Consider the following 26,731-nt stretch of genomic DNA (forward strand, 5'->3'; position numbering starts at 1 on the left):
ACCCGTAACTAGCCAAATTATGTCCCTTTGTGGTTAAACACACTTTGATTATAAATGGAGAATACCTGCTGCTTGGAAAATAGTAGTTATATGCCGCTTTTCAGTAGCCTGATAGACTTTTTCGAACATCTGGATTTAGTTTACAATAATTAAGGGATTCTATTTTTTAAAAATAGCAAACTAGCTTAAACTTCCTCAGGTAGTTTTAAGCAACAGCTTTAAAAATCTAATTAGAGCGTTTGTCTTTTGAACAATAATGCTAACAGAAAATTGCCCTTCCTTAGATCCCAACAGAAGCTGGTGTATGAGATAAAGAAAGAGCTATTCTTCCCAGACAGCCTCAGGTTTATCCACACTTCCATCCATGCACATCTGTAGGAATTTCAATTTTCCTTATCCCTGCTTTACTGCAGTGCCCTCAAAGCACAACAAAAGCATGGAGATAGCATGGATTATATTCGAGTCTGGCCTAGAAATTGAACTTCTTACAACTCTGTCGCAATTCATATCTTTATTAAAAGGACTATTCTTTTTTTCCAGCTTCATTGAGGTATAATTGACAAAATTGTAAGATATTTAAGGTATACAATGTGCAGATTTGATATATGTATACATTGTGAAAAGATTCTCCCCACTGAGTTAATTATCATATCCATCACCTAACGCAACATATTTGTGTTTTATTTTTAATGAGAACGTTTAAGATCTACTCTCTTAGCAAATTTCAACTCTACAATATAGCATTCTCCACTGCAGTTAGCATGTTATATGTGAGATCCTCAGAATTTATTCCTCTTATTTTTGAAAGTGCATACTCTTTTACCAAGCTCTGCCTATTTCCCCCAGCCTCCAGTCCCTGGAAATCACTTTTCTATTCTGTTTCTGTAATAGCTCAATTCTGTAAGTTCAATTTTTTTTCAGGTTCCACATATAAGTGCTATTATGCAGTATTTGTCTTTCTCTGTCTGGCTTATTCCACTGAGCATAATACCCTCAAGGTCCACCCTTATTGTCATAAACGGCAAGCTTTCTACAAAGGCTGTTCTCACCACTGACTCTGACTTGCCACCACAGTACTCAAAAAGCAAATAGTCATTGACACAGGCCAAGAGACAACATGCAAGCTCAAATTTTTGTAATCAAATTTAAGATAAAATGTTAGCATATCCTTTTTATAAATATAGATCTTCTATCACCACTAAATGAAATTTCCTAATATTGGAGAGCCTATTTTTAAACACTGATGTAAGAAGACTTTTTTAACCACAAAATTAGTGAGTGATTTCTGGGTCTGTGAGACAGAGCAACAGGCTACATAATAGTAATGCATGGTAAGAGTATCCCAGCAATCAAAAGAATAGTAACCAGAGTTAATAATATAATACAGGATTTGATCTCTTTGGTCTTATATTTTTAAACCAAGCCAGAAAGAAAAACACCAATACAGTATACTAACACATATATATGGAATTTAGGAAGATGGCAATGACGACCCTGTATGCAAGTCAGGAAAAAAGACACAGATGTGTATAACGGACTTTTGGACTCAGAGGGAGAGGGAGAGGGTGGGATGATTTGGGAGAATGGGAATTCTAACATGTATACTATCATGTAAGATTGAATCGCCAGTCCATGTCTGACGTAGGGTGCAGCATGCTTGGGGCTGGTGCATGGGGATGACCCAGAGAGATGTTGTGGGGAGGGAGGTGGGAGGGGGGGTCATGTTTGGGAACGCATGTAAGAATTAAAGATTTTAAAATTAAAAAAATAAATAAATTTAAAAAAAAACCAATAGTCATCAGTATTAACTTATATGTATAGCTTATACTTGCTATATTTTCAAATTATTAACCAAAAAAAAAGTCCACACTTCCATCCATGCACATCTGTAGGAATTTCCTAAAGATGCCATTCAACCTTTATTGAAATACTATATTCAAGAGAGAGAGGGGGAAATAAGAATCCAATTTTGAAAATTATCTGAATTCACAAAGAGCAATGATGACAGTATAAATTAAATGAACATCTTGCGTATCTATGCTGAATGTCTTGTGGATCTATGCTGAAGACATTTTTTAAATTACAAAATAAAGTGTAAATACTTTTTAAAGTTCACTTGAAATACTGGATAGTGAAAAGAGTATTGGATCCACCAACAGATTTTGCTTTAATCTATTGTTCAAATAGACATCCTATTTCCTATCTGTGTGAGTTGCACAGACCACACAGCCTCTCTACTTCTTAATTTAAGCATTGACATAATGGGTGTAATAACATTGCCTTCACAGAATTTTTGTGATAATCAAATTAAATAATGTATATTACAGTGCCTGGCAACCCTTGGCACATGACAGTCAAGAAATAGTCAACTGAATCTATTCACAATAAGATATATGTAACCCACAGTTAAATTTAAATGTCCTGGTATGCAACAAGGACCTACTGTATAGCACAGGGAAGTCCGCTCAACATTATGTGACTGCCTGGATGGGAGAGGAGTCTGGGGGAGAATGGGTACATGTATGTGTATGGCTGACTCACTTTGCTGTGCACCTGAAACCATCACAACATTGTTATCGGTTATGTGTGTGCACGCTTAGTCATGTCCATCTTTTTGCAGCCCCATGGACTGTAATCCACCAGGCTCCTCTATCCATGGAATTTTCCAGGCAAGAATACTGGAGTGGTCTGCCATTTTCTATGGCTGGGTCACTTTGCTGGGTACCTGAAACCATCACAATATTTTTAATCAGCTATATTCCAATATAAAATAAAAAGTTAAAAAATTTTCCTGGCATGACTTTGTAAGTTATGAACACTGTCCAGTGCCCCCAGGAGCATTCATCTTCTGTTGCTTGATACTATTCTTAAAGTAGATACACAAGAGGAGGTGTAGTTGACCATGTGCTACTTGGCGGTGTTGAAGCAGCACTATGGAACTAATAATAAACTTGAAGGAATTTGAGCCTACCTGCCAGTCTACACTTGAGAAGCTATTCAGGACATCAGCAATTCTCCCTGGAAATTTCCCAGAGAAAATTCAGCTACTTGGTCAGCAGATATTCAGAGATATACTCTTTCACAAGAAATAGAGAACCAGATCAAGAAAACTAAGCAAAAAAAAAAAAAAGCACAGCTGTTGGAACCGCTTGACATTTCTATAATTTAATTAAAGTCCATTCAATTAGCAAATCACTGAGTAGCATACAAATACAAAACCCTGTGTTGGAGATTTGGAAAAGAAGTGCAAGATGTGGTACCCATTAAAAAGAAACTCATGATCTTATTGTAGAGTCAAGACTGACCCACTAGATTAAAAAAAAAAAACAACAACAACTCTAAGTCCTTAAATATAGGATAAAACAGTGGAGTCTCTTGTTAGAAGAGGGAAGACCTTAACATGGGGCTCTATGCTAAAAGCATAGACCTCAAATCCTGTGTGTATTCAGAAGGAGCATGGTCCAATAAAAACAGAGATCTAAGTTCTAATTCCACTATGATGAACCATCTAGAAGGTGCTGGGCAGGCAGATGCTCTCCAGATTTCAGTTTCCTCTTTTACAAAATATGATAATTATAGTTCTTCAGCAAAATGAAAGAAAGAGCCTTAAGATGATTCTCGAGCAATGAATAGAATTTGGACAGTTGGAGATTTAAGGACAATGAGCTTAAAAGCGAGGGAAAACATATCACATTTAGACGAGAGTAAAGATATAATACTTCCCTGGTTGAAGAGAGTAGGAAAGTGGTGGGAGAAACAGAAAATCTTCAACCAGATGGTCTTACGAGGCAAAGATGCAAACCAAACGTTTGTATTACAAATGAAAATGTAAGGCAGAGACAAGAGGATCCATGGCTGAAGTCAGTTCTGGTTTTTTGAGTCATTAAAAAACATTATTTGACAACAATAATTCATAGTTTTTATCATTTTATCACTATTATCTTCATAAACATCTTTACAGTTATTTTTGCTACTATCTTTTAAGAACATACTCTATCTCAAGAGCTAGGCTAAATTTACAGACTTCAGTTCCAATCACACAGTATTTCTTGATCAGTGTCTCACTAACAGGTGCTTCCCAGGAGGTACTAGTGATAAAGGATCTGCCTGCCAACACAGGGAATGCAAGAGACACAGGCTCTATCCCTGGATCGGGAAGATCCCCTGGAGAAAGGAATGGCAACCGCCTCCAGTATTCTTGCCTGGAGAATCCCATGGACAGAGGAATTCATGGCATTGCAAAAAGTCAGACATGACTGAGCAACTGAGCACACGTCTCACCAACATTTATTGATAAGCCACTGTGTGCTTGAGTCCATGCTCTGTGACCATAGTCCTCACTACTATCCCATCAGTAGGTAGGATTCCTGCCCCTACTTTATAGACAAGAAAACTAAGACTTGAAGTCATCAGTCCAGAATCACACAGCTAATAACTAGATGTATCAGGATTTAAATACATGTCTATCTGATTGAAGTTCCTACATTGAGAGAGTAAGAGGGGAAATGCTAATGAGCTTCAATTATAAAAGTCATATCCTTCAAAGAGAAAGTCTGCACACATTCAGAATAGGGGCACTAATCATGTCCTGTTGTTACTGTTGCCTTGTATGGTTTGTTGTTGCTCAGTTGCTAAGTCATGTCCAGCTCTTTGCAATCCCACGGACTGCAGCAGGTCAGACTTACTTGTCCTTCACCACCTCCCAGAGTTTGCTCAAGCTCATATCCATTGAGTCAGTGATACCACCCAACCAACTCATCTTTCATCCCCTTCTCCTCCTGCCCTCAGTCTTTCCCAGCATCAGGGTCTTTTCCAGTGAGTTGTCTCTTCACATCAGGTGGCCAAAGTATTGGAGCGTCAGCTTCAGCATCAGGCCTTCCAATGAACATTCAGGGTTTATTTCATTTAAGACTGACTAATTTGATCTTCTTACTGTCCAAGGGACTCTCAAGAGTCTTCTCCAGCACCACAGTTTGAAAGCATCAGTCCTTTGGCCTCACATGGTACACATGGAAAATTGTCAGGGCAGTAAAACCTTATGAGCAGAAGCAGAGAAACCCCTAAACAGGAAGGCAGAAGAAGCCCTTCAAAGATGTAGCATAACTGGGTAAAAACAGCTTTTAAAATATATGATATGGCTGTGAACTGCTGCAAAATAGCAGTAGCTAATAGAACACCTGGAGTTCCTCTGTAAGGAAGGTGACAGGCTTTTTTTTCAGCAAAGGTTTTAGGCAAATGCACACATTATCAGAAGTGACATCAGTGCTGCACTGGTCAGAGACACAGAGTTACACCAATGATTCAAAAGTATGGTGAGCATGTGCAGAGGAAAACAGAAGTAAGTTTTCCTTCATACACATCTGTGCACAACCCACATAGCATAGTCAGCAATGTAGTTTGCGGGAAATTTGTAGGGCTATAGAGAAGAAACTAGCTTAGAGTAATGAAGAGACTGCTGACTAAAGATATATAGACTACCAATAGGAATACTTGGAACGCAGAAATGGGCTAGGTTACTCACTGCCACAAACAGCACCCAGAGACTGCAACCATTTCTAGTGATGCATTTGGGAGAGACAAACCAGAAAAGAAGTTCAAGTTACAAGACCAATAAAAATTCAGTGGGAACTAGATTCAATTTGCAAGAAATTTAACAGTCCAGTAGAAAACACTCTCTCAATCCAGTGTGTTAAGTATTCCCTTACCTCCTGTGTGAACCTCAGACGATCTTCTGTGATGAATTCTGTGAACGTATTGTCATTCTAATGCAATAGATATAAGTACAAATTAATTCCCTCAATCCCACAACAGTTTAACACAAAACAGTGTCTGCAGCACGCCAAGCATTATACTATGGGCTTTCACACTTATTCCTCTATTCTGGGCCTTATCCCATTCCTCTGTTTATCATTGTTATTGCTGCTGTTATTATTATTATTAACTGCACTGCGTCTTCATTGCTGCACAGGCTTGCTCTAGTTACAGCAAGCAGGGGGTTACTCTTTCCAGCTGCAGTGTGCTTCTCACTGTGGTGGCTCCTCTTGTTGCGGAGCATGGGGTCTAGAGTGCACAGGCTTTGGTGGTTGCAGCATGCAGGCCCAGAAGTTGTGGCTCCTGAGCTTTGTTGCCCTGAAGCAGGTGGAATCTTCCTGGACCAGGGATCGAACCCACGTCCCCTGCTTTGACAAGTGGATTCTTAAGCCCTGGACCACCAGGGAAATCCTGCCTTATTCTATCCTACTGATGAAACATAATTCACACTCACTTGGTAAGAAGGATTGAGATTTGCCTACTCAAACTCCAGTAAGCATTCAAAATAAAGGCAAACATTCCAAAATCAAAGAAGTTATTCCCTTCTGTTCCTCCTTAGATAGTCTCAGGACTTCATCTTTCAGCCTAGTCAGATAGTGTTATACAAAACGTTTTTAACTTTTTTACTGCCAACTCAAAATCTGGTCAAAATACATTCCATAATATCAAAAAACACACATGCTGCTTCTGTTAAGTCGCTTCAGTCGAGTCTGATTCTGTGTGACCTCATGGACTGCAGCCCACCACATACAACACCCTAGATGAAAGAAGATGAGTTGGTTGGGTGGTATCACTGACTCAATGGATATGAGCTTGAGCAAACTCTGGGAGGTGGTGAAGGACAAGTAACTCTGACCTGCTGCAGTCCATGGGATTGCAAAGAGTTGGACATGGCTTAGCAACTGAACAACAACACACATACAATAAGTCATTATCTTAGCTAAGTGAATAGCATAAGAGAAACCTGATTTTACAGCTGGAAATGCAGGCATCAAAAAATGGAGGCCTAAAGCTAAGTAAACATGGTAAAACCCAACAAAAAACTTCCTAAAAATGAGTAATCCAATTCACCATATTCAGACTTCATGAAAAGGAAATATGACAGTCCAATTCTTGCCTAAAGTACATGCCTAAGTCCGCTGTTAAGATTACCTCCTCAACTAGACGGAATGCTTATTGAGACCATGTCCCAGACATCCCATCATCCCCAGTAGCTAATATAGAGCTTGGTAGAAAAAAAGGGGGCGGGAGAAATCACATTTACTTGAGGACTTATATAATTAAACATACCCTTTTTAAGACAGTTGCCTAAAGTTCCTAGCATCCGATATGCTAAGAAACAACCATGCACTTTTCCAAGACTAATGCAGAATCTCTCAAACAAATATTTTGGAGAACATACTCTGCCATGTCTTTTGAAAACAGAGAAAATAATTTAAATTAAACACAAGTGGACCACTAGAGTGAAGATGACTTCTGGAGACAAACTTCCTGTGGGAAATTCTTCTCTTAGGTTCTTTCTGACCCTTGCTGGGGTTTTCTGCTCCAGAGTAGCCCATCAAAGGTGATGAGAAATGTGATGGCTTTACAGCAGGAACCCATTTCCAAGGCTGAGTGTCCATATCATAAATAACTAAAGCCCATGGGCTCTTCAGAATTCTCTGGCAGCCAGTCATTCCCTGTAAAGTAGTTACCTTAAAGAGATTGGGGAGGCTTTTGATGAAGCATCTCCACTTCCTAAGAACTGTCTTCCCATTGGGTTGGCACTAGCACTCTGAGGGTGAAGGCCATCCAGATTCTCCTTGACTTAAAGCCACTCTTATACAAATCTCTGAAGACAGATGTTCACAATTGCAACAACTCCCAGCAGAGTTGCATTACTCCATAACCCAGAAGACTCAGATTTCCAGAAGAAGAGAAGGTGATTCTCCCAAGTCCTGGAAAGAAGCTGACCTAACAATGAGACTAGTGATCAACTACAGCTACTTACCTGGAACTTCCCTGGTGGCTCAGATGGTAAAGCATCTGTCTATAATGCGGGAGACCCGGGTTCAATCCCTGGGTTGGGAAGATCCTCTGGAGAAGGAAATGGCAATCCACTCCAGTATTCTTGCTTGGAAAATCCTATGGACAGAGGAGCCTGGTAGGCTACAGTCCATGGGGTCCCAAAGAGTTGGACACGACTGAGCGACTTCACTTTAACTCTTTAACAGCTACCTACAGAGCCTCCCAAAGAGCCTCTGCTGTCAGGAGTTGGCAATTGAGCTGCAGGCCTTGGAGAGAGAGGGACCAGAACCAAGGGCTGTTGCTGCTGCTGCTAAGTCACTTCAGTCGTGTCCAACTCTATGCAACCTCAGAGACGGCAGCCCACCCACCTCCACCATCCTTGGGATTTTCCAGCCAAGAGTACTGGAGTGGGTTGCTATTGCCTTCTCCAAACCAAGGGCCAGATGACCTAAACTCTTACTGGGAGGAGTATCTTAGACAGCACATTTCATGAGGGCAGGAATGTTTTCTATTTATGTCGATATCCTACATAGCTAGAAGAGTTCCTGGGAAACACTTAATGGACATTTTTAAAGTAAATGAAAAACAGTGAATCAGTGAATCAATGAAACAATCAAGCATGAACAGTACAAGGAGCAGATGTTTTAAAGTTTCTATCATGGATTGAATTGTGCTCCCCTCAAAAAAGATGCATTGAAATGTTAACCACCCACCCCCAGTACCTTAGGATGTGATCTTATATTTGGAAATACAGTCCAGATAATTTGCAGATACAATTAGTTAAGATATGATCAGGGACTTCCTGATCTGTGGTCCTGTAACTAAGACGCCACACTCCCAGTGCAGAATCTGCCTGCAATGCAGGAGACCAGAGTTCAATCTCTGGGTCAGGGAGGTCCCCTGGAGAAGGGAATGGCTACTCACTCCAATATTCTTGCTTGGAGAATTCCATGGACAGAGAAGCCTAGAGGGCTACAGTCCATGGAGTCGCAAAGAGTCGGACACGACTGAGCAACTAGCACTTTAATCCATTAAAGACAAGATGTCCTTATAAAAAAGGGAAATCCATACAGAGGCAGACATGCATTGAATGAAGGTGCTGAGAAATGGCCCCAGGAAAAAAGGGCTATCTGCAAGCCAAGGAAGGAGGCCTGGGACAGATTGTTTCCTCACAGCCTCAGAAGGAACCAGTCCTGCCCACACCTTGACCTTGGACTTGAAGCTTCCGGAACTGTGAGACAGGACATGTCTATGGTTTACGCCACCCACCTGGTGGTATTTTTTACTTCAGCAGCCCTAGCAAACTAAACAATCCTCCAGCTTCTCCCTGCTCCTGTCCTGTCTGTTCTCCCCAGAGCAACCACCGTGATCAATTATACCACATCTCTTCACCACACAAAATATACAATAGCTTCCACCACGCTGAGAACACAATGCAAATTCCTTATCATGGTCCACCAGGCTCTGACTCCTGGCTCCTTCGCTGACCTCATTCTCTACCCTTCTCTCCTTCCCTCCCTTGTCCTTCCAGCCTCTTTACTGTTTCTCGAAATAGTCAAGAATGCTTCCATCTCATAACTTTCCCATTTGCTGTTCATCCTCTCTAAGACTCTATTCCGTAATATGTGTAATATCTGTACCTCAGTTCATTCAGACCTCATGGGAAGGGCTTCAAGAGAGGACTTTTTGATAAACCTGTCTAAAATAGCAACCCACAGCACCTTTATCCCTTATTCGGTGGCTGTACTGCAGTTACTGCTTCCTGATATATTCAGTGTTAATGTGTCCATTTTCTGTCTTCTTCTTTAAAATGTTTGAGGATGGAGACAATGTTTTATTTACATTTGAGGATACATTTGTATCCTCAGCACCCAGAACAGTGCCTGACACATAGTAGGTACACTCAATAATTATGTGGGGAAAGACTGAATGTAATAATTTTACACACACGAGGATGCTCTGACATCCTTGAAAAGTCTATAAAAAGGAGATATCACTCAGTCACTAAACATCTACTTGGCACTTTTGCAGCTGGAACTGGAATAGACACAGGAGAGATGCATATACATCCGTCATGGACCGAGCCCTTGAGAAGCTTGGCAAGAAACATAAGCATGTTCCATGAGTTACAAAGGAGAAAACAATCAGTCCTACCTGGCAGGTACGAAAGGCTTCTTGGAGTAAGTAACAGGTGAATGTAGGCTTAAAAGAACTTTCAATATAAAAGAGACCCCATAATCATGCCCAAGATAGCATGGGCCAGACTGATGGATTTTGATGACAGAAAGTACTGAAGTATTGTTGGAGCACAAGAGCTCATGGGCACAAGAGCCCAGTGCTGACATGGTTAGAGTTGAGGTTCAATGGAAAAGCAGGGGACAGATAGCTTATTTCCCATTTTAAGAAATTGGGAGTTTATCCTAGGGCCCAAAGAATTTTCCTAAGACCCAGCCCAGAGGACACAATACTAGTTTAAAGTCTGAAAGGGATCACGCAACTCTCCTACCAGCATTTGTTCTTGTTGTTGCTTAGTCGCTAAGTCGTGCCTGACTGTTTGCAGCCCCCAATGACTGTGGCCCACCAGGCTCCTCTGACCATGGGATTCTCCAGGTAGGAAACCTAAATCTCTGACAACACGTATCACAACTCTAACAACCAGCGTTTGTTGTTGTTGTTCAGTCACTAAGTCGTGTCCGACTCTTTGCAACCCATGGACTGCAACACACCAGGCTTCCCTGTCCATCGCAAACTCCCAGAGCTTGCTCAAACTCATCTCCATCAAGTCAGTGATGCCATCCAACCATCTCATCCTCTGTCATCCCCTTTTCCTTCTGCCTTCAATCTTTCCCAACATCAGGGTCTTTTCCACTGAGTCAGTTCTTTATATCAAGTAGCCAAGGTATTGGAGATTCAGCTTCAGCAACAGTCCTTTCAATGAGTATTCAGGGTTGATTTCCTTTAGGATTGTGTGGTTTGATCTCCTTGCAGTCTAATGGACTCTCAAGAGTCTTCTCCAACATCACAGTTCAAAAGCATCAATTCCACAGTGCTCAGCCTTCTTTAGGTCCAACTCTCACATCCACACATGACTACTGGACCAGCATCTACCGTATTGCAAAAATTGCTTTGGAATAACAGCTAAAAAGGAACAAAAATGCATGCAGGCAATTTGATTTGTTAGAGATGGGAACTTTGGGGTTATTGGTTTCTTTTTATTTTCTATTAAAGTACGGTTTGGTCAAGGTCTATTACCTGTTGGCTTAGAGTCTCCAGTTTTATAATTGCTACTTCTCTATGTAGGTCTGATTTCCCTGGCATCAACACTTCTCTGGAGACAGCATGTCACAATTATTTGTTGATTTTGCTTGGAGTAATTTACCCCTCAACTGTGCTTTAGTCCCAGTTTTAACAAAGAGAACAGGCCAGTCATACATAAGGACTGCTGCTAACAAATTGGTTTTTCTAACCATTTTAGCCCTGAGCTTCAGGCCTTCTGGTTGTCAGTTTTCCAATCACAAACCCTTAGTGCATTTATCTAGTCTAACTTGTTTTTTATTTTCTTAATGAAATCCTTTTTTCTTTTTCTAAGCAAAATCTCACACAGAGTCCAGTGTATAAAATCTGTACGGCAATGTTTAATTCATTACAAATACATTATGCAGATTTAAGTTTGTACCATTTGTTTATAGTAAAAATGATTGGTGAATGCAACATGGCTTTTTTGATGAATCAGATATTTTCAATCCTGACTGATGGAAGACAGCCATGGACCTGTTATTACCATCAGGAAATCTGGTTCTGTATATGTATGTATATATATATATATATATATATATATATATATATATATATATATATATGTGTGTGTGTGTGTGTGTGTGTGTGTGTGTGTATATAGTTTTTTAATACATTTCTTCTCTGAAACTGATTCATAGATTCTAAGAGCAATCAAAGCAGAGCTAGAAACTTTATCCTATGTCTCATTTATAGAATACAATTAGTTTATGTAAGTTGTACGTTGGATGTTGTAAACTCATCAATCTAGACTCCAGTTTAGTTCCGTTTAGTTCATAGTATGTTTTTTAATTAATTGCCTTTGTTTACAAACTGAAAGAGTTGATTTAAAAATCTGTGTTTCTTGCTGGAGAGGAGAGGGTGTGGAGAAAAGGGAACTCTCCTACACTGCTGGTGGGAAAGCACGCTAGTACAGCCGTTATGGAGAACCGTGTAGAGATTCCTTAGAAAACTGGAAATACAAGTGCCATATGACCCAGCAATCCCACTGCTGGGCATACACACTGAGGAAACCAGAACTGAAAGAGACACATGTACCCCAATGTTCATTGCAGCACTGTTTACAAGAGCTAGGACGTGGAAGCAACCTAGATGTCCATCTGCAGACGAATGGATAAGGAAGTTGTGGTACATATACACAATGGAATATTACTCAGTTATAAAAAAGGATGCATTTGAATCAGTTCTAATGAGTTGGATGAAACTGGAACCTATTATACAGTGAAATAAGTCAGAAAGAGAAACCCCAATACAGTATATTAATGCATATATATGGAATTTATTTTTTTTATTTTTTTTATGTGAGGGTGAATTCTTTTATTTTATTTTATTTTTTTACAAGCTTATAATCTCTTTATTTTATTTTTCTATTCATTCTTTTTTTTTAATTTATTTATTTTTTTAATTTTAAAATCTTTAATTCTTACATACGTTCCCAAACATGACCCCCCCTCCCACCTCCCTCCCCACAACAACTCTCTGGGGCATCCCCATGCACCCGCCCCAACCATGCTGCATCCTGCGTCAGACATGGACTGGCGATTCAATTCTTACATGATAGTATACATGTTAGAATTCCCATTCTCCCAAATCATCCCACCCTCTCCCTCTCCCTCTGAGTCCAAAAGTCCGTTATACCCATCTGTGTCTTTTTTCCTGTCTTGCATACAGGGTCGTCATTGCCATCTTCCTAAATTCCATATATATGTGTTAGTATACTGTATTGGTGTTTTTCTTTCTGGCTTACTTCACTCTGTATAATTGGCTCCAGTTTCATCCATCTCATCAGAACTGATTCAAATGAATTCTTTTTAACGGCTGAGTAATACTCCATTATGTATATGTACCACAGCTTTCTTATCCATTCATCTGCTGATGGACATCTATATATGGAATTTAGAAAGACGATAATGATGATCCTATATGCAAGGCAGCAAAAGAGACACAGATATAAAGAACAGACTTTTTGACTCTGTGGGAGAAGGTGAGGGTGAGATGACTTGAGAGAACAGCATTGAAATGTGTATATTACCATATGTAAAACAGATGACCAGTGCAAGTTCGATGCATGAGGCATCAAACTCAAAGCCGTTGCTCTGGGACAATCCAGAGGGATGGGCTGGGGAGGAAGGTGGGAGGGGGTTCAGGATGGGGCTAAACGTGCACTTGCAGCTAATTCCTGTCGATATATGACAAAAACCCACCACAATATTGTAAAGAAATTATCCTCCAGTTAAAATAATTGATTAAAAAATTAAAAACAAAAATAAGAATTAGAGAGCATTAGGGTAGGTCCAGAGAAGGCGATGGCACCCCACTCCAGTACTCTTGCCTGGAAAATCCCATTGACGGAGGAGCCTGGTGGGCTGCAGTCCATGGGGTCGAGAAGAGTCAAACACAACTGAGCAACTTCATTTTCACTTTTCCCTTTCATGCATTGGAGAAGGAAATGGCAACCCACTCCAGTGTTCTTGCCTGGAGAATCCCAGGGACGGGGGAGCCTGGTGGGCTGCCATCTATGGGGTCACACAGAGTCAGACACGACTGAAGCAACGCAGCAGCAGCAGCAGCAGGGTAGGTCACCTAAAGTATGGTAAAAATCTGTTGCATTTCTTAGATGGCACAAAATCTTAAGTGTGCCATTTCAGAGCTCACTTTCAATTATATCTTATGTTTATTTGTGTATTTTCTTGTGCTCTTATATTGACATTATTTCAGAAAGACTTGTCCGTTTAGTTTGTATTCATGGCATTGGAGAGCTCTTTTTTTCCCTGAAATTGTTGCTGTGTAAGAAAATTGTATCTATGGTTCTCTGAAACCTTTACAAAATTCTGGTAGATTTAAGTAAGCATGCTATTTATTAATTCATGAAATACACAAATATTTTTTGTAGATATAAAAATATCTGGATTTCTGATTTCTCTTGAAATCTCTGAGAATCTGCAAAAATCATATTCCTGCCTACAACTACTTCTTTAGATGGTTTGCTGTTTCCAGGTAGCCTTACACACACACACACACACACAAGCTTCCACTCCATACCCTTAGGGGTCCTACAGCAATTACATTTGTGCTCCCTGAACTATGCATCCAAAGATGTTGGGAGAAGCTGTTTCCCTTCTCTCTGTCTCTACACTATCACTCTACCCCATTACCCCAATCCAGGACACCATCAGGCTCCCTGTGGACCACTGCAGTAACCTCCTATATGTTCTTATTCTGGGCCTACCATCCCTGTGCAAGCCTATTTGTGTTGTATTTGCCTTGGATCCATTCCTTATCCTTCCCTGCCTCATGTAGTCTGCATTTTCCGGACACTCCTATTAGCTGTCTTCTGACTGAGATCAGCCAAGGGGGCGGCACTACAGGAGGTCAGATGAGGGTTAAAAGGAAAAGCCAATGCTTATGTGTCCCTCCTCTCCGCCTTGTGCAGCAACTCTAACAGGAGCATCTCCCTCCCATGACTCTATCTCCTAAAGTCTTCACACAGGTCATTTCTTCTATTAGAAATAGCCATGGGGTCTCAACAAGGAGATGGCACATTTGGAAAGAATAATTCAAAGTGAATTTATTTGCAAAGGGATTATTTACAAAGATATAGGTACAGAGCAACTTGAAGAAGGAAATGGCAACCCGTTCCAGTATCCTTGCTTGGAATATCCCACAGAGGAGTCTGGTGGGCTACAGTCCATGGGGTCACAAAGAGTTGGACACAACTGAGCAACTAAACCACAGAGGAACCACAGGGGTTAGTGCTTAGCACTCCTAGACTCAGTAGCAAGGAGAGTCAGGCAGAGGCTTGCCTTCGTAAGGAGCAGGTACTTTCAGGCAACAGATACAGCCAACTGAAGACAACTCCACAGGAAGGAGCGAGCAGAACAAAATCCCTCAGAATACAATTACTCTCCTCGTTCCTCTGGGTTTCTCTACCATGGAACTAAGGCATCATTTGGGGCCAGTAATTCTACATGGAGAAGCAGGGCTGTCTTGTGCATTGCTGGGTGTTTAGCAGCGTTCCATGAGATATGGCAACAACTAAAGATGTCTCCAGACACTGTCTAATGTCCCCTGGGGATCAAAATCACTCCCCAGGTGAGAACCACTGAAGTCCAACTACCTGTTGTAGTCTGTTCAGGTCAGCTGCCCAGAGCAAAGAGAGAGGTAGAGAAAGGGGGAGGATGGACCTGGAAGGGCAAACAAAAGACAGTTGGCCTAACTCTTTGCTCTGCATTAACCTGACCTGGTATTGAGCCCCCACTTTTACCTAGTGAAAGCCCTTTCCTAGCCAGCCCCCCACTTGTTAAATAAAACTCTCACTCATTATTCTAACTAACTCTTCCCTGTTCTTTCCCCTCAGACCTTATCACAGCTTGCAATAATGTATTCTATGTGTCTGTTTATTTTTAATATGTGTCTCACCTGTGGACCAAAGCCCTTCTGAGGATATGGGCCATGACTGCTAATTCACCTGTCACCTAGCACAGTGGTGGCATAAAGTTGGAGTTCAATAAACATGTGATGAATAATTGAATTATGATGAGTGTGCCAACTTGACAGCGTATGTTAATGTGCTAAGAGGTTTTTGTTTGCTTAAATTTGTTTTGGATCACATTTGGGTATTCTCATAGGTAAACAAACAAAATATATTTCAAATACAGTCAAGAAATAAAATTTGACTCAAATATTCAAACATCGCTTACCTCAAGTTCACAAAAAATATAAAAATCTCTTACCCAGTAGAGCTTCCTTATTTTATACGTGAAACTAAGTTAAACTAATGAGACAGACAAAACCAGGCAAATTAATAACAAAAGTATTCACAAAAAGAATGCAAAATTTCTGTAACAAATATAATTTGGACTATAAAAATATTTTAAACAGAGAAAAACTTAAAAGGTAGAAATAAAAAGTAGTTATTGGGCACAGTAACCTAGTTAATAAAAATGAAAACAATGTTTAAAATGAATAAACTCACTTGTATACTCACATTCATAGAAGCATTGATCACAGTAGTCAAAAGATGGAAGGAAGCCGCAGGTCTATCAACAAATTAATGGATCAACAAAATGTGGCATAGCTTCCCTGGTGGCTCAGCTGGTAAAGAATCTGCCTGCAATGCAGAAGACCTGGGTTTGATCCCTGGGTTGGGAAGAGCCCCTGGAGAAGGGAACAGCTACCCACTCCAGTATTCTGGCCTGGAGAATTCCATGGAGTGTATAGTTTAGGGGTCAAAGCAAAGAGTCAGACATGAGTGAGCAACTTTCACTTTCATATACATATGATGACTATTATTCAGCCTTACAATGGAAGAAAATTCTGACACATGTTACATTATGGATGAATCTTGAGGACATTATGCTAAGTGAAACAAGCCAGTCACAAAAGGGAAAATTCTATATGGTTCTATTTATATGAGGCACCTAGATTAATCACATTCATAGAGACATAAAGTACAATGGTGGTTGCCAGGGCCTGGAGGAAGGGGGTGATGGGGAGTTGTTTAATGAGCATAGAGTTTCAGTTTTGCAAAATGAAAAAGTTCTGGAGATTGCACAGCAATGTAATATACTTAACACTATTGAATTTTAAATGGTTAAAATGGTATAGTTTATGTTAGGTATCTTTTACTACAAAAATAAAAGTTTTAAAAGGCAAAAAGTAAGTAAATATATAAATAAATAAGATCACTCAAAATACAGAAATAAACATAAGCAGTATCTATAGCAGTACAAGGAAAGCTATGGCAAACCTAGACAGTGTGTTAAAAAGCAGAGATATTACTTTGCCAACAAAGGTCCATATAGTAAAGGCTATGGTATTCCCAGTGGTCACATATGGTTGTGAGAGCTGGACTGTGAAGAAGGCAGAGCATCCAAGAACGGATGCCTTCATGGTGCTGGAGAAGAAGTCCCTCCTTGCTCAGCAAGGAGATTAAACGAATCAATCTTAAGGGAAATGAATGCTGAATACTCATTGGAAGGACCGATGCTGAATCTGAAGCTCCAGTATTTTGGTCACCTGATGCGAAGAGCCAACTCATAGGAAAAGTCCCTGATGCTGGGAAAGATTGAGGGCAGAAGGATAAGACGGCGTCAGAGGATGAGATGGCTGGATGGCATCACCGGTACAATGGGCATGAACTCAGGCAAACTCTGAGAGATGGTGAGGGACAGGGAGGCCTGGTGTCTATGCGGTCACAAAGAGATGGACATGACTGGGCAACTGAAAAACAGCAGCAACTTAGCAGTACAAAGTCCCTGGGTTATCACTACCAAAAGACAGGCATAAGTTCCATTGGAGACTGTGACCCATTTAATTTCTGCCTGGTGATTCTGCTGCTGGCTGATGTCAGAGAAACACACTTTTAGGTCAGTGTGGGAAGCAGCAGAGAATAGCATTAAGGGCATGAATCCAGAGACAGATTGCCTAGGCTTAAATCCCTGCTTCTTCTACTTCTTACTTACTGTGTGACCTTGAACAGACTGCTTAACTTCTCTGTGCTTTAGCTTTCTCATCAGTAAAATAAGAATAATGATACTGATAGCTTATGGTAAACGGTATTGGATTCGTGATATCCGAAGAAGATTTAGCTTCGGGAACAGGGACCAGGGACCAGTGACCAGGCTTGATCACTCAAGAACTTTTGTGTAGCAGAGTTTTATTAAAGTGAAAAAGGGACAGAGAAAGTTTCTGACATTGACATCAGACGGGGAATCGAGCGTGCCCCCCTCGCTAGTGTGAGCAAGGGAGTTATATACTTTTTAAATTAGTTATTACAATAAATCAAAAGAATGTCTCAAGGTTGTAAAGATCTTACTAGACCCACTCCCATAATTTATATTTTAAGATAACAGGATTAGCCAGAAGGTTTTCAGGAAGGAGAAACTTTCCTCAAGCAGGATATGTTGTTGTTATATAATCCTTAGTACAGAGTTTAAACTGAGTGTGTTGTGTAATCATCAGTTCCAGGCTTAAAGAAAAAAAAGTTTTACATGACTAAGACTAAGGAATGCAGAGAAAGAAAAAAAAAAAAAGATGTTTGTCCTTTCCTCCTTCTTGAGAATTCCAGACCCCTATCTCATTTTGAGAGCTCCAGACATCTTTCTCCTCCTCAGGGACCCCGAACTTCTTATCAACCCTCTTATCAGCCTAGGAATTGACTCTTTCAATACTACATACTTCATAAAATCATTGAAAAAAATTTCTGTGGTTATAAGAATTGAGTTAAGATTTTTTTAAGTGCTTAGAAGATATATATATATATATATATATATATAATATATAAAATAAATGCAGTCTCAGACGTACATGAGGCTTCCTTTCCTTGAAGTCTTGTTCTTTTACTTTTCTTCCCTTTGGGTATAAGACTGAAAGAGTCCATCCTTCTTCTAACAAACTGCTCCCTTAAGAGGTATTGTGCATTTACTCTAGGCCAAGTAGCCAGCAAGTGGCAAATCCTTTAGTCTTCCAAAGGTCTGTCTGTGCATTGTGACAACAATAGCTGTCAGGATCTTCCTGCTGTCCGAGGGAGCAAGCTCTGTTCAGGCAAGGCTAGAACCTCACCACCTTTTCTCTTACTAATTCTTTGAGCCTCTTTTTCCATTTGACATACGATGGGCAGGTTGATAAATAATTGATAAACTCAACTCCCTTCCTGGTTTTTTAATTTTACATTTTTCCATAGAACATCTTAATGTTGGAAGGGCAACATTTATTAATTTCAGAAGAATATGATCTAGATGTGACCCAATAAACATTGTACTTTTAGGTCAACTCAAGATGAACCATTAACCACAAATAAACGAGTTAAAACACCTATTCAGTTCAGTTCAGTCGCTCAGTCGTGTCCAGCTCTTTGCGACACCATGAATCGCAGCACGTTAGGCCTCACTGTCTATCACCAACTCCCGGAGTTCACTCAAACTTATGTCCATTGAGTCGGTGATGCCATTCAGCCATCTCATTCTCTGTCGTCCCCTTCTCCTCCTGCCCCCAATCCCTCCCAGCATCAGAGTCTTTTCCAATGACTCAACTCTTCACATGAGGTGGCCAAAGTATTGGAGTTTCAACTTTAGCATCAGTCCTTCCAATGAACACCCAGGACTGATCTCCTTTAGGATGGACTGGTTGGATACCCTTGCAATCCAAGGGACTCTCAAGAGTCTTCTCCAACACCACAGTTCAAAAGCATCAATTTTTTGGTGCTCAGCTTTCTTCACAGTCCAACTCCCACATCCACACATGACCACTGAAAAAACTATAGCCTTGACTAGACGGACCTTTGTTGGCAAAGTAATGTCTCTGCTTTTGAATATGCTGTCTAGGTTGGTCATAACTTTCCTTCCAAGGAGTAAGCGTCTTTTAATTTCATGGCTGCAATCACCATCTATATATGACTTCAAAACCATGAAATTTTGCTTGCTTTCAATAAAGAATAAAATAGTAAGTATTCCCTTCTTCAACTGTATGTTATCCTTTAAACATAGATTTAATATAGGAGGAAGATACAGAAAATTTACTTTAAAAAAAATTTAAGTACCATTACAAAGAGTTGGGGGAAGTACCAAGAATATAAATGATTTTTAAGTTTTCTAAGAAAACTTAGACAATCATAAATAGACACGACATATTGTACCTTACATAGAGTTGAAAGGCAAAAGAGGGAATACCTATGACTAAAGTGCATAATAATTGTAAAGAACTAAATGGCCTGGTTTATCTTCTTTGATTAATTTTTCATCTTCACATCTCTTTGCTCTCATTTCTAAACAACCTAAAACACATCATTTCTTTCATCATTATATCCCAAAGCTTCACGGACTATTTAGCACTCACTGGTTTCTACAGTACACTTAAACATTACAAGCATTGAAGAACATGAAAGCTCTCCTTACACATCACCATTACTGTCTTTTATCTGGGCCATCTCTACAATATAGAATGTTGGCTTTGATTTTGTCATCAGCCTGTTTATCCATTTAGCAATTTTTATCGAGTGACTCCTATACCAGGAGCTGAAAAATAGCAAGAAGTTCCTGCTACATAAAGGCTATATTCCATCTGCAGGGACAGAACAGAGAGGCCTTTAAGCAAAGAACTTTGCATATTCAAGGCAGAAAGAATAACCAGTGGAAGAACCATATGTTAAGACAGAACATGATATATTCAAAAAACAGCAAGGAAGCCTGGAAAGAAAGCGAGAACAGTAGGAAATGAGGCCAGAGGGGTAGCCGGGAGGTGTGCTAGGGGCTTTGAATTGTCTTCTGTGTAACGGGAAGCGCTGGAGAACTGAAAGCCAGGATTTGACAGACCCTGGCTCACACCTGCGGATCATTCTGGGAGCAGGAAATATGTGGAGACCACAGTGTAAATGGGCTGCTCTTGTGGATCAGCTGGTAAAGAATCCACCTCCAGTGCAGGAGACCTGGGTTCGATTCCTGGGTTGGGAAGAACCCCTGGAGAAGGGAAAGGCTACCCACTCCAGTATTCTGGCCTGGAGAATTCCATGGACTATCCAGTCCATGGGGTCACAAAGAGTCGGATACAACTGAGTGACTTTCACTTTCACTTCACAGTGTAAATGGAAAAAGCAAGAGACAAAGAAACAAATTAGGCAGGAATAGAGATATAGACATACAGAATGGACACAGGTGGGGTGGACACAGGAGAGGATGAAATGATTAGGGTATTAGAACTGGCGTATAAACACTACTATGTATAAAATAGATGGCTAGTGGGAAGCTGCTGTGCGGCACAGGGAGCTCAGCTCAGTGCGCTGTGATGACTTAGTAGGGTAGCATGGGAGTGGAAGGAAGGTTTAAGAGGGAGGGGATATATGTATGCATATAGTTGATCCACTTCATTGTACAGCAGAAACTAACATAACTTTGTAAAGCAATTATCTTCCAATTAAAAAAAGAAATTAGGATGTTATTGTTGCAGAAACCAGTATTCGAGAAACCAAGAACCACACTCAGAGAGTTGGAGAACTCAGGTTTATTATGCCAGCAGGCCCAGAGGAGTTAACACTCCAAGCTCTGAGCCCCGAACAAAGGGATTACAGAGTTCTCATAGACAGACTGTAGTGGGCAACACTAGCTGTTAATAGGCTGGTTTACACTAAGGGGTTTCATGCGCGCAGGAACAGTAGTCAAGATGGGGAGGGGGATGCCCGACCTTTACATGGACAGGCATGACTAAGCAGGTTTGCAGGGGCTGGACAATTGCAAAGAGCAGGACAAGGATGAGTGAGATAAGCTCCAGCTCCTAGTATTGCAGGTCCCCACTTTCTGAGACTACGTGACCTACATGATCTAGACTTTGCAAGCGGCAAGCTGAGTTACAGAGGCAGAAGGAGAAGGAGGTCATGTAAAATTTTAACTTTTCCTTTTCATTATTAGTTGAGCTAAGAGGTGATGGTGAGTTGAATGAAGAGAGTAAGGGCAGATAAGAAGAGAAGTGGTTGGATTCAGAACACATTCTGAATGTGGAGACAACAGATTTGTTGACTGTAGGATGGAAAGCATGGGATAATAATAAATACTTGTTTTTTATTTATGAATGGTTCATAAAATTCCAACAACGCATCTTGCAAAGTTTAAGTCAATCAAGAAACTGTCATGCACACATGTACTAAAAGAAAACACTAAAGTTTTAACAATATCCACCTAAACAGAAGGAAAAACAGATTTTCAAATAATTACATCTAAATTGTTTTCTTATACATGTAATGCTTTTGGGCATAGCACCGGCATAGTAGAATTTATTGGAATTTTAAAGTACATAAAAACAAAATTGTTCATATTTTGATCTCCATACATTTTACTACTTATCTTTCTCAATTTTAGATTAAAAAATGTTTCAGTGTAACATAAATATTTCCTGTAATTAATGAATAGAAGTATCACCAAATATTCTGCTGATTAGCCACTGCAGAAACAACTGGCAAATTTCTATTTGGAAAGACAACCCACTCCTGTATTCTTGCCTGGGAAATCCCATGGATGGAGGAACCTAGTGGGCTCCATTGGGTCTCAAAGAATGACACACAACTTAGCAACTAAACAACAACATTCAACCATTTTAATCTACCAATCACTGCTGATCATTTTTACCATTCTAACAACTATTGTTAATCTACCATTTTAAAATCATTCAGTTATCAGAAATGACCAAAGCTTTCCAAAGGATTTCCTCACACCTGGTGAAATTTTTTAAAAAAATTTTAAAAGCCCTGTGACTGACTTCAGCAGTATCACTTCCTTCAACTTACAGCTTTGATGACATTTCCTATGTGCCTTGTCTTTCTTTACAGTATAAACCATTTAATCATTGATCCTTTACAAATTAATCATATATCTTCAAAACAAACTGATAAAGATTAGTTATTTCTGAAAATCTACTTGGTTTCCATCAAGGGCTGCCCACAAATTTTAAACTAAAGAAAACAAATCTATGATTTAAACTTGTAAAAACCCACACACAATGAATATAATGAGCTCCCAAAATTAAGGGGAAATTAAGAGATTGCAAATACGAAGCTGAAAAGTTTGGAACATGCAGCACTCTTGGGTATAATCTCCAGGATGTCAGAAAAGTGGTTATGCACGTGTGCTATGTTGCTTCAGTCATGTCCAACTCTTTGTGACCCTATGGACTGTAGCCCACCAGGCTCCTCTGTCCATGGGATTCTCCAGGCAAGAATACTGGAGTGGCTTGCCGTATCCCCCTCCAGGGGATCTTCCTGACCCAGGGATTGAACCGTGTCTCTCATGTCTGCTGCATTGGCAGGCGGATTCTTTACCACTAGCGCCACCTGGAAAAGTGCCTATAATCTAGTGAAATGAGACAATCAGTTGCATTGTGTCTAATGTAAGGAAAGACTATGAATAGAAACAGGATATTTAGACTAAAGAACACAAAAGAAAATCTTAGGGTTGGAATATTTACCCAGTCTTAATCAGATAAGAGAGACAAAGGAACTGGTAAAGGAAAAAAATATTCCATCCTTCTTCATTATTTGTGATTGCATGTTTAATATCTGCCTTTCCCCCACTGGATTATAAACTCCATGAGGGGAGGGACCACATCTGCACACCACTGTATCCACAGTGCATTTGGTCAGAAGGGAATTCCATTACTCCACTCCTGGATGACATAGAGATATAGTTCCCCGCACACAATTATGGCATCTCTCTGTCCCTTTTCACATCCCTCATGTAAGAGAGGACTTTCCCAGGTGGCTCAGCAGTAAAGAATCTGCCTGCAATTCAGGAGACATGGGGTTGATACCTGGGTTGGGAAGATCCCCTAGAGAAGGAAATGACTACCCACTCCAGTATTCCTGCTTGGGATAGCACATGGATAGAGGAACCTGGCAGGCTACGGTCCATGGGGTCACAAGAGTCAGACATGACTTAGCGACTGAGTGTGCACTTGTGTGAGAGAAACGAAAACTGGGAAGAACAATTGGGCATTCTCAGTTGTACTGTTTTCTCTCTTGGGAGCTGCCTGCATGCAAGAGGGCGTTTTTCACTTCCCCTCTAGGACCTAAGTTCCTGAGCAGGAAAGCTCTGTCCTGGTCTAGGACTGGAGGGACGATGCGAATAGGTATTTCTGATTCTGAGATTCAGTTCATCAGCCCACTTGATTCTCTCACGAATCTATGCCTTCATTCCTGCTCTATGAGAACAGAGGTGATATTTTTATTTCTATCTGCTGTGCTGGTTTTTTTCTTAAATTATTCAGAATTCAGGCAGGGAGGAAGAAGTTCTTATTTATTTGGCTCTCTTGAATTCCTACACCGCACAATATCTGACTTACTGTAGTCACTTAGCAAATATTTGTTGATTGACTGTAGAGATTAATACAAAAGGTTGATTCTGCAACTGAAGTCCTCTGCCAACAAGATGAATTAGTGTACTACTGGTTGAAACTTGAAGGCTTAAGGCCTAGCAGCTGAAAGTCCATTTTTCAGATAAAATAACAGAGTGGTCTGGAGTCCTGAGACCTAGGTTGGGCTGGGATATCCTGTTGGTGTCTAGGAAGATATCTACTGACATATCTCCTAGCATATCCTAGGAGATCCTTTTAGGCTAGGAGGCTGTGCTGAATATGGAACATCATTCAACTTAGGACTTCAGTAGAGAAGAGAAGTGGGCTGTCTATTCAATTAAAAGGAGGTATACAGATTTAAAAATCTAGGTATGAAGCCAAAAGGATAAAAGCCAGGGACACACACACACATGTAATCCATTCTAAATGGATTAGAATAAAGGTTTGTGGAGAGGAGAAGTTCTGGAGAAATACTCCGATCAGACTTGCAAACAGCTGCAGTGTGTTTTATTATAAATTCTGTCACTGGAGCTGGGGTAGGGAGGAAGCAGAGGGGAGTAGGTTAAGTTGGACTTGTTTGGCTGGCTTTGAGGGGACAGCAGTCGACAGGGAAGATATCCCTCAAGCTTAAACGGACTAAATTGCATTTTACTTGAACAAGAAAAAAGATCATATCTGGCCTGTTTCAACTTAATTTTGCCAATGATTTTCTGCTCCTGGGTATTATTACCAAAATGTACTCATTAAAACGCCTTGTATTAAACATGAAATAATAAATTAGGGTTTCCTTTCACAATGAACAACTACGTAGGTGCAAGCCTTTACCAAATCACACAATACTTACTTTTATCCATACAGCCAGAATCTTGACATTAAAAAAAGCATTTCCTGTCATTTGTTCTCAAGGTTCAGGGCCAGAGTGAGTCCCTGAGCACCTGTCTCCAGGCAGCTGGCAGTCACTGTGGTCACTGTGGTTCCATTCAATCTCTTCAACAGAGGAAAGGAAGGGAAGGGAAAACCTCGGTCACCTTGTTTGGAAGCTATTATTTTTACTATCCTCATATGGTAGAAGAAAAGTGAAAGGAAAAAACAGCCGCAGAGTTCATGTGGACATGAAAAGGGTAAACTGAACCTTCTTCTCCAATTAGTGTTTTCTGAGTTATTTTTTAGGGCTCTCATAATGTCAGACTCCACCAGCGGCACAGGTGGTAAAGAATCTGTCTGCATGCAAGAGATGCAAGAGATGTGGGTTTGATTCCTGGGTTGGGATGATCCCCTGGAGAAGGAAATGGCAACCCACTCCAGTATTTCTCATCTGGAAAATTCCACAGACAGAGGAACCTGGTGGGCTGCAGTCCACAGGGTCACAAAGAGCTGACACGACTGAGCACATAGCCAAATGCCTCCTAAAACCAGTTGTTTTTTTTAAACTGAATCTAGTTGGTTCTTATTTACACAAAATACAGTATACTACTTGAACATAACTAATGTTTAAGGCAGTTACTTAACATAATGAGAAAGTTCTTTTATTTAAAGATTATTTAAAGTATATACACATAAATATGCGAGAAAAGTTTAAGATCAAAAACTAATGAAATTACTAAACAAATGGTAGATTATCAATGTAAATTTGTGAACTGTATAACTTCTGTAATCATGTTAGAAAATTCACAGTATTAAAAGAGCCATAGTGTATAATATAACTTGTAGTTTACCTCATACAGTTCAGAAAAAAAAAAGTGTGTTTGCAGAATATACACACAATTCCTATAAAACATGCCACCACTCCCATAGGGCATTGTAGAGTACTTACTTTCGTCAGTTAATGTGTATACACATTATAGCTATGACCAAGATATAAAAATATATATGAGTATTTATACCTGACTCTTTGCGACCCCATGGACTGTAGCCTGCCAAGTTCCTCTGTATATGGAATTCTCCAGGCAAGAACACTGGAGTCGGTTGCTGTGCCCTCCTCCAGAGAATCTTCCTGACCCAGGGATTGAGCCCGCATCTGTTGCGTCTCCTGCATTGGCAGGTGGCTTCTTTTCCACTAGCACCACCTGGGAAGCCCTCATATAGTATTAACTTTTCCATACAACTCTAAAATTAATAACTAACAAATATTAACACTAAACACTACAGATTAAAACATAGACACAAGAAGAATCAAGCAGATTATCACAGAGCCAATTCAGTTATTTGCCAAATGATATACGAGGTGAACTTTATTCATTGGTCTTTATGGGAAATTGGATTAAAAGAGCAGGAAACATTGTGTCTGTGACTTGCTGCCCCTGGAAATCCTGACCACCAACTTAATGTCACAAACATTTGCCAGGCTTTCTCTGTGCTTCCGGTGTCACTGTATAACAAGTGATTCCAACAACGGCAACAGAATTCATGTAACAAAACAACACTCCTACTGGTTTTAGTTTTGTAATGGCTCTGTGGGTAATCTGCCTGCGGGAGACATAGGAGATGTAGGCTCGCTCCCTGGATGGGGAAGATCCCCGGGAGAAGAAAATGGCAAACTCCAATATTCTATATTCTCCAATATTCTTGCCTGGGAAATCCCATGGACAGAGGAGTCTGGCAGGCTACAGTCCATGGGGTTGCAAAGAGCTGGACACGACTTAGCAAATAAACAACAACTTTAATATAAGCATAAATATAAACACATATCAAGATAAGTAATAATAAATCATTTAATTATACCCATGACATTTCTGTTTTCAAAAGGAAACCTAGATGAGTGGAATTTATTCAGTACCACAGTTCA

The 26,731-nt window shown here is 40.2% G+C and overlaps 1 protein-coding gene across 12 annotated transcripts in view; it reads right to left on the bottom strand.

Moving 5' to 3' along the window:
* Positions 1-26,731, bottom strand: part of MAPK10 (mitogen-activated protein kinase 10) — a 415,330-nt gene that overhangs the window by 387,836 nt on the left and 763 nt on the right. For 2 of the 12 annotated variants that reach the window (XM_069593212.1, XM_069593209.1), the window contains exon 2: positions 16,100-16,222. The exons of the other annotated variants lie outside the window; for them this stretch is intronic. The gene's annotated coding sequence lies outside the window, so the exon portion shown is untranslated. The remainder of the gene's footprint in view (positions 1-16,099; positions 16,223-26,731) is intronic. 12 annotated transcript variants of the gene reach the window in all.

This window comes from Ovis canadensis, chromosome 6 (genome assembly GCF_042477335.2).
Source record: "Ovis canadensis isolate MfBH-ARS-UI-01 breed Bighorn chromosome 6, ARS-UI_OviCan_v2, whole genome shotgun sequence".
In the NCBI taxonomy this organism is placed as follows: Eukaryota; Metazoa; Chordata; class Mammalia; order Artiodactyla; family Bovidae; genus Ovis; species Ovis canadensis.